At 63.9% G+C, this 14,960-nt stretch overlaps 10 non-coding genes across 10 annotated transcripts; 6 read left to right on the forward strand and 4 right to left on the reverse strand.

Moving 5' to 3' along the window:
* Positions 1-1,457: 1,457 nt before the first annotated feature.
* Positions 1,458-1,528, reverse strand: TRNAG-GCC (transfer RNA glycine (anticodon GCC)). The gene has a single exon. It is a non-coding gene; the product is annotated as a tRNA-Gly (tRNA).
* A 1,680-nt stretch (positions 1,529-3,208) lies between these two features.
* TRNAL-CAG (transfer RNA leucine (anticodon CAG)) lies at positions 3,209-3,291 on the reverse strand. The gene has a single exon. It is a non-coding gene; the product is annotated as a tRNA-Leu (tRNA).
* A 578-nt stretch (positions 3,292-3,869) lies between these two features.
* On the forward strand, positions 3,870-3,941 carry TRNAD-GUC (transfer RNA aspartic acid (anticodon GUC)). The gene has a single exon. It is a non-coding gene; the product is annotated as a tRNA-Asp (tRNA).
* Positions 3,942-4,785: 844 nt separating this feature from the next.
* On the forward strand, positions 4,786-4,857 carry TRNAG-UCC (transfer RNA glycine (anticodon UCC)). The gene has a single exon. It is a non-coding gene; the product is annotated as a tRNA-Gly (tRNA).
* A 278-nt stretch (positions 4,858-5,135) lies between these two features.
* TRNAE-CUC (transfer RNA glutamic acid (anticodon CUC)) lies at positions 5,136-5,207 on the forward strand. The gene has a single exon. It is a non-coding gene; the product is annotated as a tRNA-Glu (tRNA).
* A 4,134-nt stretch (positions 5,208-9,341) lies between these two features.
* Positions 9,342-9,412, reverse strand: TRNAG-GCC (transfer RNA glycine (anticodon GCC)). Its single transcript has one exon. It is a non-coding gene; the product is annotated as a tRNA-Gly (tRNA).
* Positions 9,413-11,090: 1,678 nt separating this feature from the next.
* Positions 11,091-11,173, reverse strand: TRNAL-CAG (transfer RNA leucine (anticodon CAG)). Its single transcript has one exon. It is a non-coding gene; the product is annotated as a tRNA-Leu (tRNA).
* Positions 11,174-11,751: 578 nt separating this feature from the next.
* Positions 11,752-11,823, forward strand: TRNAD-GUC (transfer RNA aspartic acid (anticodon GUC)). Its single transcript has one exon. It is a non-coding gene; the product is annotated as a tRNA-Asp (tRNA).
* An 844-nt stretch (positions 11,824-12,667) lies between these two features.
* On the forward strand, positions 12,668-12,739 carry TRNAG-UCC (transfer RNA glycine (anticodon UCC)). The gene has a single exon. It is a non-coding gene; the product is annotated as a tRNA-Gly (tRNA).
* Positions 12,740-13,017: 278 nt separating this feature from the next.
* Positions 13,018-13,089, forward strand: TRNAE-CUC (transfer RNA glutamic acid (anticodon CUC)). Its single transcript has one exon. It is a non-coding gene; the product is annotated as a tRNA-Glu (tRNA).
* The last annotated feature ends 1,871 nt before the right edge of the window (positions 13,090-14,960 follow it).

Here is a 14,960-nt window from a genome sequence, read left to right on the forward strand (position 1 = left end):
TAGGTGGAATACGAGCTCCCATATGATCCAGCCCTCCCCATCGTGGGTACACATCGGCAAAGGAGAGAAACTGTCATTTGCAGAGATCCATGCACCCCCACGTTCACAGCAGCACTACGGGCCACAGCCAAGACATGGACAAAACCCAAGTGCCCATCAACCGATGGCTGGCACAGGAAGACGTGGTACGTATGTACTGTGGAATATTACTCAGCCATACAAAAGAGTGAGATATTGCCATTTGCACCGATAAGGATGGACCTAGAGTATACTCCACTTAGCGACGTAAGTCAGGCAGAGAAGCACAAAGATATGTGGAATCTAAACCGTACTACAAACGGATGTATGTGCCAAAGAGCAACGGACTCACAGACATGGAAAACACACTGTTCGTTACCCAAGGGGAAAGTGTAGGGCAGGGAAGAATCCGGAGCTGCGATTAACAGAGGGGAAATACTATACATAAAGCACAGAAGCAACAAGGATTTGCCGTACAGCACAGGGAACTGTATTCATATGTCGTGATAACGTATAATGGAAAATAACCTGGAAAAGGACATATAACTGAATCACTTGGCTGTACACCTGAAAGTAACCCAGTATTGTAAATCAACCGTACTGCTACGAAAAGGAGACGAAGACGAAGGGGGAAAAAAGGAGGGCAACGGGACAGAGGCAAGGGCAGGATCCTTGACAACGTAGGATTTGGAAAGGATCGGGGGAAAAGTGGGGAGATAGGGGGTGGGATGGGGGTGTCTGTGGGAGTAGGGTGGAGGCTGAGGTGGTGGTGCCGGTGGTGCTGTCCCGAGGGCTGACGCTGTTGGTGGGAGCAGAGGTTCAGGGGAGGGGGTGGTGTTTGTCGTGCTGATGGTGGTGGTGGCAGTAGTGGTGGAGGAGCGGGCCGGTGTTGGAAACGTATTTCTGTCGAGGGTCAGAACATGAATCTAGAGTGCAGTCTGCGATGATAGTGTGGACTTCTTTTTGAACTCCTCGTGCAAGTGGACGCTTTGGGGACTCTCCAGGAAAATGGGATGTATCACTCCCAGAGGTGGCAACTTCCTTGCTCCTGGTTGTGCAAACATAGTATAACTTTCGCAGTGCGGGCAGAGTGAGGCAGAGAGCTTGGAAACGTGGCGAAAGGTGAAGAGGTTGGGCTGTGCGGGTGCCAGTGTGGGGTGTTCCTTACAGCGAGAAGCGTGACACAAGCGGGGTCGGGGTAAGGACGAGAGCAAGGACAAGGAAGGGGTCTGGGCGTAAGAGTGGCTGAGCCCGCAAGGTGTCAGGTCCTGGAGGCGTGGCTCCCGGGTGTGTGTGGGGTGGGGGCGTCTGCGTGGGAAGGACAGGGGCCGGAAGGTGCGGTGGTGAGCGAGCTGTTGCAGGACCGGTGCCTTGAGTGTGGCAGCGGGGAAGCCCAGCTCCGCTGTGGGGCTGCGGGAACCAAAAGGGGACGCTGCGGCTGCATGGGCCGGGAATCGAACCCGGGCCTCCCGCGTGGCAGGCGAGAATTCTACCACTGAACCACCCATGCACCGATGGCCGCCGGCGCCCGGCGCTGCCCCAGCGGCGCTCGCCGCCAACCGCCGGACCCTGGTCACTGCTCGCCCCGTGGGCATGTGCTCCATTTGAGCAGGAGGCCGACGGGCCACCTGAATGAGAGGCTCCGGGCACGCTGGCGACCCCAGGGCGCGAGGCGGTCGGAAGCACCGAGGGACGAGGGACGGAGGGACGCAGGCGTGCTCGGCCCGTCCCGCGCTTTCTCTGCCGTCCACGGCCGCCGCGAGACTGTCGGTGTCGCCAGAGGAAGCCAGGAGCCGAAGCGGCCTGGCCCGCGCCCGAATCCCAGTCAGGGCAGGCGAGGCGTGGCCGCTGCGGCTGAGCGCCGACGTTCCTCTCAGCAGCCGCCCGGCCCCGACGCACAGCCCCTCTGGCGGCTGGCTTTCTTGCTGGTGCGGGGCGTGCGAGGGCGGGCGGGGGCAGGGATCGGAGCTCGGGGCTGTGCAGGGACCGCGAGCGTGGGAGATGGACACCGGGCACCGCCGCCGCCGCCGCCGCCGCCGCCGCCGCCGTCGCCGAGCGGCGCTCAGGCCACAAGACCAAAGGTGTCTGAGCCTCGCTTCTGCGCTCTGGCCCACCCCTCTCCCGCGGGGTCCCGCTCTGCTGCGTTGGTTGTGAGGAGAAGCACTTGGGCAGACTGGCTGCTGGCTCGCGGACAGCCCGGTGAGGGAGGGAGCGCGCCAGGGTGTGGTTGGGTCCGGCCGGAGCAGCGGCTTCCCCGAGGGACTTGCGCTGTGGCGCCGAGGTGGGTGGCCCGGGCTGGGGGCCGGACGTCTGTGGTGGGTGACAGGGCATCCAGGGCTTCCGCTCACTACTCACTGGAGCACCGTTCCCGGGAGCGACTCCTGCGCCAGGCCCCGTGCAGGGAGGGCCCCCTGTTGGCTGGCCAGCAGGAGGCTGGGCTGCACGCGGCCCGGCAGGCAGGCAGGCAGGCAGGCAGGCAGGCAGGCAGTAGGCAGGTGTGGTCCGGCCAAGGTCCCAAGGCGAAAAAGCACCGAGGGCACGCACCACAGGCCGGCAAGACGGTGTGGCTGTGGAGGGAATGGAATGGGCAGGCGGGCCGTTGGGGCTGGCGGGAAGGACAGGATGTTGGAAAGAGGGAGAGCTGCTGGTGGCGGAAGTGGAAGAAAGGCTGTGAGAGCGAGTCCGCTGTTCACCGGGCCGAAGTCGGAGGGCGGGCCAGGCGTGGACGGGCTTTCCACACGCGGCCGTTCTGCGTGTGGCGGTGGGGGCGGGGTGGAGCGTGGGAGTGGGAGTGGGAGGGAGGGACGAAGGCAGGCAGGCAGGCAGGCAGGCAGGCAGGCAGGCAGGCAGGCAGGAAAACCAGCAGCAGCAGCAGCAGCCGCAAGCAGGTGAGGAAAGATGGGCTGCGAAGGACTGAAGGTTTTTCTGGTGGGGGTGCAGGTAGGAGGGGGCTTAGGAGCTGGCCCCTGGGGAGGGCGTTTGTCCGGAAAGCCAGTCGCCGGAGGGTTCCTAGTGCGCCGTTTCTGCCAGGCCCGCGGCCGTGGCTGAGAAGGTCCCGCGTCTGAGAGGCGTGGATGTCCGGGCCGGAGTTTGGAGAGGCCGCAAGAGTGCAGGGCGCGAACGGACTGGAAGGCAGTAAAGCGCTGCCATAGGGCCGGGTGCGTTTGTCGGGCGGGCCAAAAGGCTGGCTTGTCAGGAGTGGGATTCGAACCCACGCCTCCAGGGGAGACTGCGACCTGAACGCAGCGCCTTAGACCGCTCGGCCATCCTGACGGCGGGCCTGGGCGTGCGCGTGGCCGCTGGGCTGGCTGGGACCCGACGCGACGCGAACCCCGGTGCCCTTGGCGGGGCGCGGTGCTCCGCGCCAGGCGCGCGGCCGTCTGGGTGAGCGACAGAACGGGCGCGCGGCGGCCGACGGGGAGCACGGCCAGACGACGCGCCTGGCTGCGCCGCGGTGGCGCCCTCGCCCACCCCTGGCCCCGGACGCAGCCGGGCCGCGTCGGGCCAGCCCCTGCCGCCGACCCCCACCCGCGCGTCTCCTCGCCGGCCATGGCCCGGCGCGCGCCCACCCCCTCCTCGCAGCCTTGCTTTCCGTCTCGGGCCCCCTCCACCCGGCGCGATCCCCGCGTCGGAGGCAGTAGGCAGCGCGCACTCGGAGTTTTCAGGGCCACGCGGGTCCGGGTCCCTGTCGGGGTCGGGGGCTGCTGCTTTGGAGGACGCGGTTGGTGTGGCGTTGGGTCGGGTCGGGTCGGGCACGAGCCGGGCGCCCGTGGTGGGCAGGGGGCCGGAGGGCAGGGGGAGGCGTCGGCAGGCAGCCCGAGAGCGGCCGGGCGCGGGGGCGGTGGCCGCCGTCCTCGTTAGTATAGTGGTGAGTATCCCCGCCTGTCACGCGGGAGACCGGGGTTCGATTCCCCGACGGGGAGGCAACACGCCCTCTTTTGGTGGCTGGCGCCGCTCTCTGTCCTGCCGCCTGGCTCCCAAGGGCCCTTCTTCTCCTCCCTCCGCCCTCCGCCCTCCAGCGAGGCGCAGGGCGCCAGCGCGTGCCCAGCCTGCCCACCCTCGCCCCCCTCCAGCCACCCAGCCCTTCCTCCTCGCCGGGCGCTCAGTCGCCAGGGCCGAGCGACGGCCTCCTCTGGACCCCACAAGCGCCCGATGACATTGCGGCCCGCCCCAAGTGGCTGTCTCAGGGGGCTCCTTGCGTCGCGACGCACAGCTGCGCAGCTATGCACAGCGGCATAGGTGCACAGCTGCCGGGACGGGTGGGAGGCGGATGAGTGCCGTCCCCCTGTCGGTGCGGGGAGTGGCCTGGCCCAGCGCCCGGTGGAGAAGGGCTTTGGCGAGCCGGGGGCTGGAAGACGCGTGCCCCGGGGGCGGGGGCGGGCCGCGGCGTGGAGCGGAGCGCCCTGGAGCAGCAAGGCAGCGAGAGCGCCCCCCTGAGGCGGTCGGGCCGGTGGCCGAGGGCAGCTTCGTAGGGCTGGCGCGGGTGGGGCGCCGGGGAGCCTTGGTGGCGCCTGTGACGTCACAGAGCTGCCGGCCGGCGGGGCGTCGGGGCAGGGCTGCTCCAAGCGGCGGCTGCGGCGGCGGCGGCGGCTGAGGAGGAGGAGGAGGAGGAGGACGAGGAGGAGGACGAGGAAGAGAAAGGGGAGTAGGAGGAGGAAGAGAAGGAGGAGGAGGAGGAGGAGGAGGAGGAGGAGGAGAAGGCGGCGGCGACGAGAGTGCGCTCGGGCGAGCCCGGTGCCGGCGTCTCGGGGCGGCCCGGGCTGTGCAGCGTTGGTGGTATAGTGGTGAGCATAGCTGCCTTCCAAGCAGTTGACCCGGGTTCGATTCCCGGCCAACGCAGCGGGCTGACCTTTTACCGAGCTCCACGGGCGGCCGGCCGGCCGGGGGCCTGTGAGGGAGAGCTGGGAGCAGGGAGCTAGCTGGCCCCAGCGGCTTTTCTTGTGTGTGCGAGAAGCAGGCGCGCAGTGTTCTGAGGGCGCTGCAAGCAGGAAGGACGGTAGGACACGTGGATTGCCAGGGGCGGCGCGTGGCTGGACTTGGAAAGGCCGGGTCTTGGCGCCAAGGTGGCGCCGAGCGGGTGCTATGGGTCCAGCAGGAGCAGTGGTAGAGCCTGACGCTCCCTGGTGGTCTAGTGGTTAGGATTCGGCGCTCTCACCGCCGCGGCCCGGGTTCGATTCCCGGTCAGGGAAGCCTTTCTTCTGCCTCTCTACCTCCCACCGTCCACATCCCACTTTTAGGCCACGCTTGCTCCGCGGCCTCGGCGCCCCGACAAGAGCCGCCCGGTGCCCTGCACCTCCAGCCCAAGCCCTGCCAGGCAACCTCCACCCTCCCTCCCCGGCCAAACCTTTTGGCCGCACTGGCGCGCGCCCACTCGAGGCCTTCGACGTCCCGTGTCTTCCTTTTCGGACGCTTGCCTCAGCCCCAAACACGAGTGGCCGGGGCCGCGCCTCTCGCCGCCGTGGCCGTGGCCACGAGCAAACGCCCCCGCCTGTGTCTGGACTCTCCATCAGCACTGCTTTTCCCCCACGGCGACAGCGGCGGCAGCGCCGACGGCGACGGCGGTGTCACACGCGGTGCCTTCTAACAAAGCCGGATCCCCTGTGGAAAGGAGCACCGGTGGGCAGACGGGTGCTTCGCACCACCGCAGCAGGTTTCCTGAACGCCCTTGCCGGTGCCGTGGGGGTGGCTGACAGTGTGGGATGAAGGTGTTTGTGGCCGCGGTCGGTGGCCACCCCACGCGGGTTAGGGAACGGAGCAGAAGGACCCCATGGAGAGAGGGCGGCGGTGGGCCGCGTGCTGGGAGGTGCGAGGAAGGGCCTGGGGTGTCTGGGTGGAGCGCGGGCAGGAGCGGGAGGTGTTGGGCTGGCGGGGACCTGGCCCGGGAGAGCGGCTGGCCACTCAGGCAGGGGCTCAGCAGAAGCTTGGGGGTGGTGGCAGCACCTGGCCCGGCACGTGTGTACGGGTGGGTCAGATCAGGGGCCGGGGTGGGCCTGGAGTAGGAGTGCGTCTGAGGAGCACTGGCGGAAGTGAGACTTCCGGGCAGGACATGTGACAGTCGGGCCTGGGATACAAGGGGAAGGTGGCGGGGAGAGGGGTCCGAGCCGGCAGGCTGGGGGGAAGGGCGGGGTGTGTGAGTGGGCTGTGGGGCGAGGAAGACGGTGGGAGAGGACCCCTTCGCGGTGGGGTGGCGGGTGAGCGCGCCAGACTGGTGTGCTGTGCGGCAAGGTGGTCAGGCTAACCAGTGGGTTGGGACTGGGGGCGGTGGGTAGGAGGCAGGCAAGAGAAGAGCAGAAACGGAGCGCGCCTCAGGGGCTAGGCGGGGTCCGAATGGGGTGGGGGCATTCTACTGCCCCAGAGACATATACATCACCTCTCATCGGGAGAAACCATCCGGTCTCAGGTGTGTGTGGCGGCGGGGGTGGGGGGAGGAGGGGTTGAGGTTGAAAGAGGCCAAAGGAGAGGTCCCCTATGATCCAGCAATCCCACTCCTGGGTACGTACCCGGCAATGACGAAACAAGAGTGCAAAAAGGCACAAGCACCTCCACGTTCACAGCGGCACTATTTGCAGTAGCCAAGACACGGGAAAAAACCCAAGTGCCCGTCAACGGGTGGCTAGTACAAGAAGAGGTGGTATATATGTACTATGGGATATTACTCAGCCATTAATAAAAAAGAATGAAATATTGCCATTTGCCGCAACAAGAATGCTCCCAGAGAATATTACACTTAGTGAAGTAGGTCCGACAGAGAAGCACAAAGATATGTGGAATCTAAAAAGTACTACCAATGAATCTATGTGCAAAACAGAAACAGACTCACAGACCTAGAAGACACAGTGATGGTTACCCGAGGTAAAAAGGAGGGGTGGAGGGATAAATTAGGAGCTCGATGAACAGATACACAGTACTTCATATAAAGGAGATAAGCAACAAGGATTTCCAGAATAACGCAGGGAGTGATAGTCAATATCCTGCAATAACCTGTAGTGGAAATCAATCTGAAACAATATTAGACATGGAAAACAGTATCCCCCTTGCTGTACACCTGAAACTAACTCAATATTGTTAATCAACTCTTCTTCTTAAACCACGAGTACTAGTACTTATAAGTAAGTAAGTAAGTAAATAAATAAAAACAACGACCAAAATAAACAGGAGAAACATGAGCCATCAGATGATCCAGCAATCCCCGTCGTGGGTACACATCCGCCAAAGAGAAAAACTGTTGTTTGAAGAGATCCACGCACCCCCGTGTTTGCAGCAGCACTGTGTGCCGCAGCCAAGACATAGAAAAAACCCATGTGCCCGTCAACAGTTGGCTGACAGGAAAAGATGCGGTATATATGTACTGTGGAATATTACTCAGCCATTTCAGAAAACGAAATATTGCCATTTGCCACAATAAGGATGGTCCTAGAGAACATTACACTTAGCGAAGTAAGTCTGACAGAGAAGCACAAACATACGTGGAATCTAAAACATAATAGAAAAGAAGGTATGTGCAAAAGAGAAACAGACTCACAGACATAGGAAACACACTGATGGTTCCCCGAGGAGAACGGGAGGGGTGGAGGCATAAATTAGGAGCTGCGATGAACAGATACACCGTACTTCATATAAAAGACATAAGCAACAAGGATTTCCAGAATAACACCGGGAATGATATTCAATATCCTGTAGTAAACTGTAATGGAAAGCAATCTGAAACAATATTAGACATGGAAGACAGTATCCGCTTTGCTGTGCACCTGAAACTAACTCAATATCGTTAATCAACTTTTCTTCCAAAATTACAGCTACTAGTTCTTATAAGTAAATGAATAAGTAAATATTAAATGCATAAATAAAAACAACACACTAAATAAATAGGTGGAATACGAGCTCCCATATGATCCAGCCCTCCCCATCGTGGGTACACATCGGCAAAGGAGAGAAACTGTCATTTGCAGAGATCCATGCACCCCCACGTTCACAGCAGCACTACGGGCCACAGCCAAGACATGGACAAAACCCAAGTGCCCATCAACCGATGGCTGGCACAGGAAGACGTGGTACGTATGTACTGTGGAATATTACTCAGCCATACAAAAGAGTGAGATATTGCCATTTGCACCGATAAGGATGGACCTAGAGTATACTCCACTTAGCGACGTAAGTCAGGCAGAGAAGCACAAAGATATGTGGAATCTAAACCGTACTACAAACGGATGTATGTGCCAAAGAGCAACGGACTCACAGACATGGAAAACACACTGTTCGTTACCCAAGGGGAAAGTGTAGGGCAGGGAAGAATCCGGAGCTGCGATTAACAGAGGGGAAATACTATACATAAAGCACAGAAGCAACAAGGATTTGCCGTACAGCACAGGGAACTGTATTCATATGTCGTGATAACGTATAATGGAAAATAACCTGGAAAAGGACATATAACTGAATCACTTGGCTGTACACCTGAAAGTAACCCAGTATTGTAAATCAACCGTACTGCTACGAAAAGGAGACGAAGACGAAGGGGGAAAAAAGGAGGGCAACGGGACAGAGGCAAGGGCAGGATCCTTGACAACGTAGGATTTGGAAAGGATCGGGGGAAAAGTGGGGAGATAGGGGGTGGGATGGGGGTGTCTGTGGGAGTAGGGTGGAGGCTGAGGTGGTGGTGCCGGTGGTGCTGTCCCGAGGGCTGACGCTGTTGGTGGGAGCAGAGGTTCAGGGGAGGGGGTGGTGTTTGTCGTGCTGATGGTGGTGGTGGCAGTAGTGGTGGAGGAGCGGGCCGGTGTTGGAAACGTATTTCTGTCGAGGGTCAGAACATGAATCTAGAGTGCAGTCTGCGATGATAGTGTGGACTTCTTTTTGAACTCCTCGTGCAAGTGGACGCTTTGGGGACTCTCCAGGAAAATGGGATGTATCACTCCCAGAGGTGGCAACTTCCTTGCTCCTGGTTGTGCAAACATAGTATAACTTTCGCAGTGCGGGCAGAGTGAGGCAGAGAGCTTGGAAACGTGGCGAAAGGTGAAGAGGTTGGGCTGTGCGGGTGCCAGTGTGGGGTGTTCCTTACAGCGAGAAGCGTGACACAAGCGGGGTCGGGGTAAGGACGAGAGCAAGGACAAGGAAGGGGTCTGGGCGTAAGAGTGGCTGAGCCCGCAAGGTGTCAGGTCCTGGAGGCGTGGCTCCCGGGTGTGTGTGGGGTGGGGGCGTCTGCGTGGGAAGGACAGGGGCCGGAAGGTGCGGTGGTGAGCGAGCTGTTGCAGGACCGGTGCCTTGAGTGTGGCAGCGGGGAAGCCCAGCTCCGCTGTGGGGCTGCGGGAACCAAAAGGGGACGCTGCGGCTGCATGGGCCGGGAATCGAACCCGGGCCTCCCGCGTGGCAGGCGAGAATTCTACCACTGAACCACCCATGCACCGATGGCCGCCGGCGCCCGGCGCTGCCCCAGCGGCGCTCGCCGCCAACCGCCGGACCCTGGTCACTGCTCGCCCCGTGGGCATGTGCTCCATTTGAGCAGGAGGCCGACGGGCCACCTGAATGAGAGGCTCCGGGCACGCTGGCGACCCCAGGGCGCGAGGCGGTCGGAAGCACCGAGGGACGAGGGACGGAGGGACGCAGGCGTGCTCGGCCCGTCCCGCGCTTTCTCTGCCGTCCACGGCCGCCGCGAGACTGTCGGGTGTCGCCAGAGGAAGCCAGGAGCCGAAGCGGCCTGGCCCGCGCCCGAATCCCAGTCAGGGCAGGCGAGGCGTGGCCGCTGCGGCTGAGCGCCGACGTTCCTCTCAGCAGCCGCCCGGCCCCGACGCACAGCCCCTCTGGCGGCTGGCTTTCTTGCTGGTGCGGGGCGTGCGAGGGCGGGCGGGGGCAGGGATCGGAGCTCGGGGCTGTGCAGGGACCGCGAGCGTGGGAGATGGACACCGGGCACCGCCGCCGCCGCCGCCGCCGCCGCCGCCGCCGTCGCCGAGCGGCGCTCAGGCCACAAGACCAAAGGTGTCTGAGCCTCGCTTCTGCGCTCTGGCCCACCCCTCTCCCGCGGGGTCCCGCTCTGCTGCGTTGGTTGTGAGGAGAAGCACTTGGGCAGACTGGCTGCTGGCTCGCGGACAGCCCGGTGAGGGAGGGAGCGCGCCAGGGTGTGGTTGGGTCCGGCCGGAGCAGCGGCTTCCCCGAGGGACTTGCGCTGTGGCGCCGAGGTGGGTGGCCCGGGCTGGGGGCCGGACGTCTGTGGTGGGTGACAGGGCATCCAGGGCTTCCGCTCACTACTCACTGGAGCACCGTTCCCGGGAGCGACTCCTGCGCCAGGCCCCGTGCAGGGAGGGCCCCCTGTTGGCTGGCCAGCAGGAGGCTGGGCTGCACGCGGCCCGGCAGGCAGGCAGGCAGGCAGGCAGGCAGGCAGGCAGGTAGGCAGGTGTGGTCCGGCCAAGGTCCCAAGGCGAAAAAGCACCGAGGGCACGCACCACAGGCCGGCAAGACGGTGTGGCTGTGGAGGGAATGGAATGGGCAGGCGGGCCGTTGGGGCTGGCGGGAAGGACAGGATGTTGGAAAGAGGGAGAGCTGCTGGTGGCGGAAGTGGAAGAAAGGCTGTGAGAGCGAGTCCGCTGTTCACCGGGCCGAAGTCGGAGGGCGGGCCAGGCGTGGACGGGCTTTCCACACGCGGCCGTTCTGCGTGTGGCGGTGGGGGCGGGGTGGAGCGTGGGAGTGGGAGTGGGAGGGAGGGACGAAGGCAGGCAGGCAGGCAGGCAGGCAGGCAGGCAGGCAGGCAGGAAAACCAGCAGCAGCAGCAGCAGCCGCAAGCAGGTGAGGAAAGATGGGCTGCGAAGGACTGAAGGTTTTTCTGGTGGGGGTGCAGGTAGGAGGGGGCTTAGGAGCTGGCCCCTGGGGAGGGCGTTTGTCCGGAAAGCCAGTCGCCGGAGGGTTCCTAGTGCGCCGTTTCTGCCAGGCCCGCGGCCGTGGCTGAGAAGGTCCCGCGTCTGAGAGGCGTGGATGTCCGGGCCGGAGTTTGGAGAGGCCGCAAGAGTGCAGGGCGCGAACGGACTGGAAGGCAGTAAAGCGCTGCCATAGGGCCGGGTGCGTTTGTCGGGCGGGCCAAAAGGCTGGCTTGTCAGGAGTGGGATTCGAACCCACGCCTCCAGGGGAGACTGCGACCTGAACGCAGCGCCTTAGACCGCTCGGCCATCCTGACGGCGGGCCTGGGCGTGCGCGTGGCCGCTGGGCTGGCTGGGACCCGACGCGACGCGAACCCCGGTGCCCTTGGCGGGGCGCGGTGCTCCGCGCCAGGCGCGCGGCCGTCTGGGTGAGCGACAGAACGGGCGCGCGGCGGCCGACGGGGAGCACGGCCAGACGACGCGCCTGGCTGCGCCGCGGTGGCGCCCTCGCCCACCCCTGGCCCCGGACGCAGCCGGGCCGCGTCGGGCCAGCCCCTGCCGCCGACCCCCACCCGCGCGTCTCCTCGCCGGCCATGGCCCGGCGCGCGCCCACCCCCTCCTCGCAGCCTTGCTTTCCGTCTCGGGCCCCCTCCACCCGGCGCGATCCCCGCGTCGGAGGCAGTAGGCAGCGCGCACTCGGAGTTTTCAGGGCCACGCGGGTCCGGGTCCCTGTCGGGGTCGGGGGCTGCTGCTTTGGAGGACGCGGTTGGTGTGGCGTTGGGTCGGGTCGGGTCGGGCACGAGCCGGGCGCCCGTGGTGGGCAGGGGGCCGGAGGGCAGGGGGAGGCGTCGGCAGGCAGCCCGAGAGCGGCCGGGCGCGGGGGCGGTGGCCGCCGTCCTCGTTAGTATAGTGGTGAGTATCCCCGCCTGTCACGCGGGAGACCGGGGTTCGATTCCCCGACGGGGAGGCAACACGCCCTCTTTTGGTGGCTGGCGCCGCTCTCTGTCCTGCCGCCTGGCTCCCAAGGGCCCTTCTTCTCCTCCCTCCGCCCTCCGCCCTCCAGCGAGGCGCAGGGCGCCAGCGCGTGCCCAGCCTGCCCACCCTCGCCCCCCTCCAGCCACCCAGCCCTTCCTCCTCGCCGGGCGCTCAGTCGCCAGGGCCGAGCGACGGCCTCCTCTGGACCCCACAAGCGCCCGATGACATTGCGGCCCGCCCCAAGTGGCTGTCTCAGGGGGCTCCTTGCGTCGCGACGCACAGCTGCGCAGCTATGCACAGCGGCATAGGTGCACAGCTGCCGGGACGGGTGGGAGGCGGATGAGTGCCGTCCCCCTGTCGGTGCGGGGAGTGGCCTGGCCCAGCGCCCGGTGGAGAAGGGCTTTGGCGAGCCGGGGGCTGGAAGACGCGTGCCCCGGGGGCGGGGGCGGGCCGCGGCGTGGAGCGGAGGGCCCTGGAGCAGCAAGGCAGCGAGAGCGCCCCCCTGAGGCGGTCGGGCCGGTGGCCGAGGGCAGCTTCGTAGGGCTGGCGCGGGTGGGGCGCCGGGGAGCCTTGGTGGCGCCTGTGACGTCACAGAGCTGCCGGCCGGCGGGGCGTCGGGGCAGGGCTGCTCCAAGCGGCGGCTGCGGCGGCGGCGGCGGCTGAGGAGGAGGAGGAGGAGGAGGACGAGGAGGAGGACGAGGAAGAGAAAGGGGAGTAGGAGGAGGAAGAGAAGGAGGAGGAGGAGGAGGAGGAGGAGGAGGAGGAGAAGGCGGCGGCGACGAGAGTGCGCTCGGGCGAGCCCGGTGCCGGCGTCTCGGGGCGGCCCGGGCTGTGCAGCGTTGGTGGTATAGTGGTGAGCATAGCTGCCTTCCAAGCAGTTGACCCGGGTTCGATTCCCGGCCAACGCAGCGGGCTGACCTTTTACCGAGCTCCACGGGCGGCCGGCCGGCCGGGGGCCTGTGAGGGAGAGCTGGGAGCAGGGAGCTAGCTGGCCCCAGCGGCTTTTCTTGTGTGTGCGAGAAGCAGGCGCGCAGTGTTCTGAGGGCGCTGCAAGCAGGAAGGACGGTAGGACACGTGGATTGCCAGGGGCGGCGCGTGGCTGGACTTGGAAAGGCCGGGTCTTGGCGCCAAGGTGGCGCCGAGCGGGTGCTATGGGTCCAGCAGGAGCAGTGGTAGAGCCTGACGCTCCCTGGTGGTCTAGTGGTTAGGATTCGGCGCTCTCACCGCCGCGGCCCGGGTTCGATTCCCGGTCAGGGAAGCCTTTCTTCTGCCTCTCTACCTCCCACCGTCCACATCCCACTTTTAGGCCACGCTTGCTCCGCGGCCTCGGCGCCCCGACAAGAGCCGCCCGGTGCCCTGCACCTCCAGCCCAAGCCCTGCCAGGCAACCTCCACCCTCCCTCCCCGGCCAAACCTTTTGGCCGCACTGGCGCGCGCCCACTCGAGGCCTTCGACGTCCCGTGTCTTCCTTTTCGGACGCTTGCCTCAGCCCCAAACACGAGTGGCCGGGGCCGCGCCTCTCGCCGCCGTGGCCGTGGCCACGAGCAAACGCCCCCGCCTGTGTCTGGACTCTCCATCAGCACTGCTTTTCCCCCACGGCGACAGCGGCGGCAGCGCCGACGGCGACGGCGGTGTCACACGCGGTGCCTTCTAACAAAGCCGGATCCCCTGTGGAAAGGAGCACCGGTGGGCAGACGGGTGCTTCGCACCACCGCAGCAGGTTTCCTGAACGCCCTTGCCGGTGCCGTGGGGGTGGCTGACAGTGTGGGATGAAGGTGTTTGTGGCCGCGGTCGGTGGCCACCCCACGCGGGTTAGGGAACGGAGCAGAAGGACCCCATGGAGAGAGGGCGGCGGTGGGCCGCGTGCTGGGAGGTGCGAGGAAGGGCCTGGGGTGTCTGGGTGGAGCGCGGGCAGGAGCGGGAGGTGTTGGGCTGGCGGGGACCTGGCCCGGGAGAGCGGCTGGCCACTCAGGCAGGGGCTCAGCAGAAGCTTGGGGGTGGTGGCAGCACCTGGCCCGGCACGTGTGTACGGGTGGGTCAGATCAGGGGCCGGGGTGGGCCTGGAGTAGGAGTGCGTCTGAGGAGCACTGGCGGAAGTGAGACTTCCGGGCAGGACATGTGACAGTCGGGCCTGGGATACAAGGGGAAGGTGGCGGGGAGAGGGGTCCGAGCCGGCAGGCTGGGGGGAAGGGCGGGGTGTGTGAGTGGGCTGTGGGGCGAGGAAGACGGTGGGAGAGGACCCCTTCGCGGTGGGGTGGCGGGTGAGCGCGCCAGACTGGTGTGCTGTGCGGCAAGGTGGTCAGGCTAACCAGTGGGTTGGGACTGGGGGCGGTGGGTAGGAGGCAGGCAAGAGAAGAGCAGAAACGGAGCGCGCCTCAGGGGCTAGGCGGGGTCCGAATGGGGTGGGGGCATTCTACTGCCCCAGAGACATATACATCACCTCTCATCGGGAGAAACCATCCGGTCTCAGGTGTGTGTGGCGGCGGGGGTGGGGGGAGGAGGGGTTGAGGTTGAAAGAGGCCAAAGGAGAGGTCCCCTATGATCCAGCAATCCCACTCCTGGGTACGTACCCGGCAATGACGAAACAAGAGTGCAAAAAGGCACAAGCACCTCCACGTTCACAGCGGCACTATTTGCAGTAGCCAAGACACGGGAAAAAACCCAAGTGCCCGTCAACGGGTGGCTAGTACAAGAAGAGGTGGTATATATGTACTATGGGATATTACTCAGCCATTAATAAAAAAGAATGAAATATTGCCATTTGCCGCAACAAGAATGCTCCCAGAGAATATTACACTTAGTGAAGTAGGTCCGACAGAGAAGCACAAAGATATGTGGAATCTAAAAAGTACTACCAATGAATCTATGTGCAAAACAGAAACAGACTCACAGACCTAGAAGACACAGTGATGGTTACCCGAGGTAAAAAGGAGGGGTGGAGGGATAAATTAGGAGCTCGATGAACAGATACACAGTACTTCATATAAAGGAGATAAGCAACAAGGATTTCCAGAATAACGCAGGGAGTGATAGTCAATATCCTGCAATAACCTGTAGTGGAAATCAATCTGAAACAATATTAGACATGGAAAACAGTATCCCCCTTGCTGTACACCTGAAACTAACTCAA

The sequence above is a fragment of the Eubalaena glacialis genome, unplaced genomic scaffold (genome assembly GCF_028564815.1).
Source record: "Eubalaena glacialis isolate mEubGla1 unplaced genomic scaffold, mEubGla1.1.hap2.+ XY scaffold_353, whole genome shotgun sequence".
Taxonomy (NCBI): Eukaryota; Metazoa; Chordata; class Mammalia; order Artiodactyla; family Balaenidae; genus Eubalaena; species Eubalaena glacialis.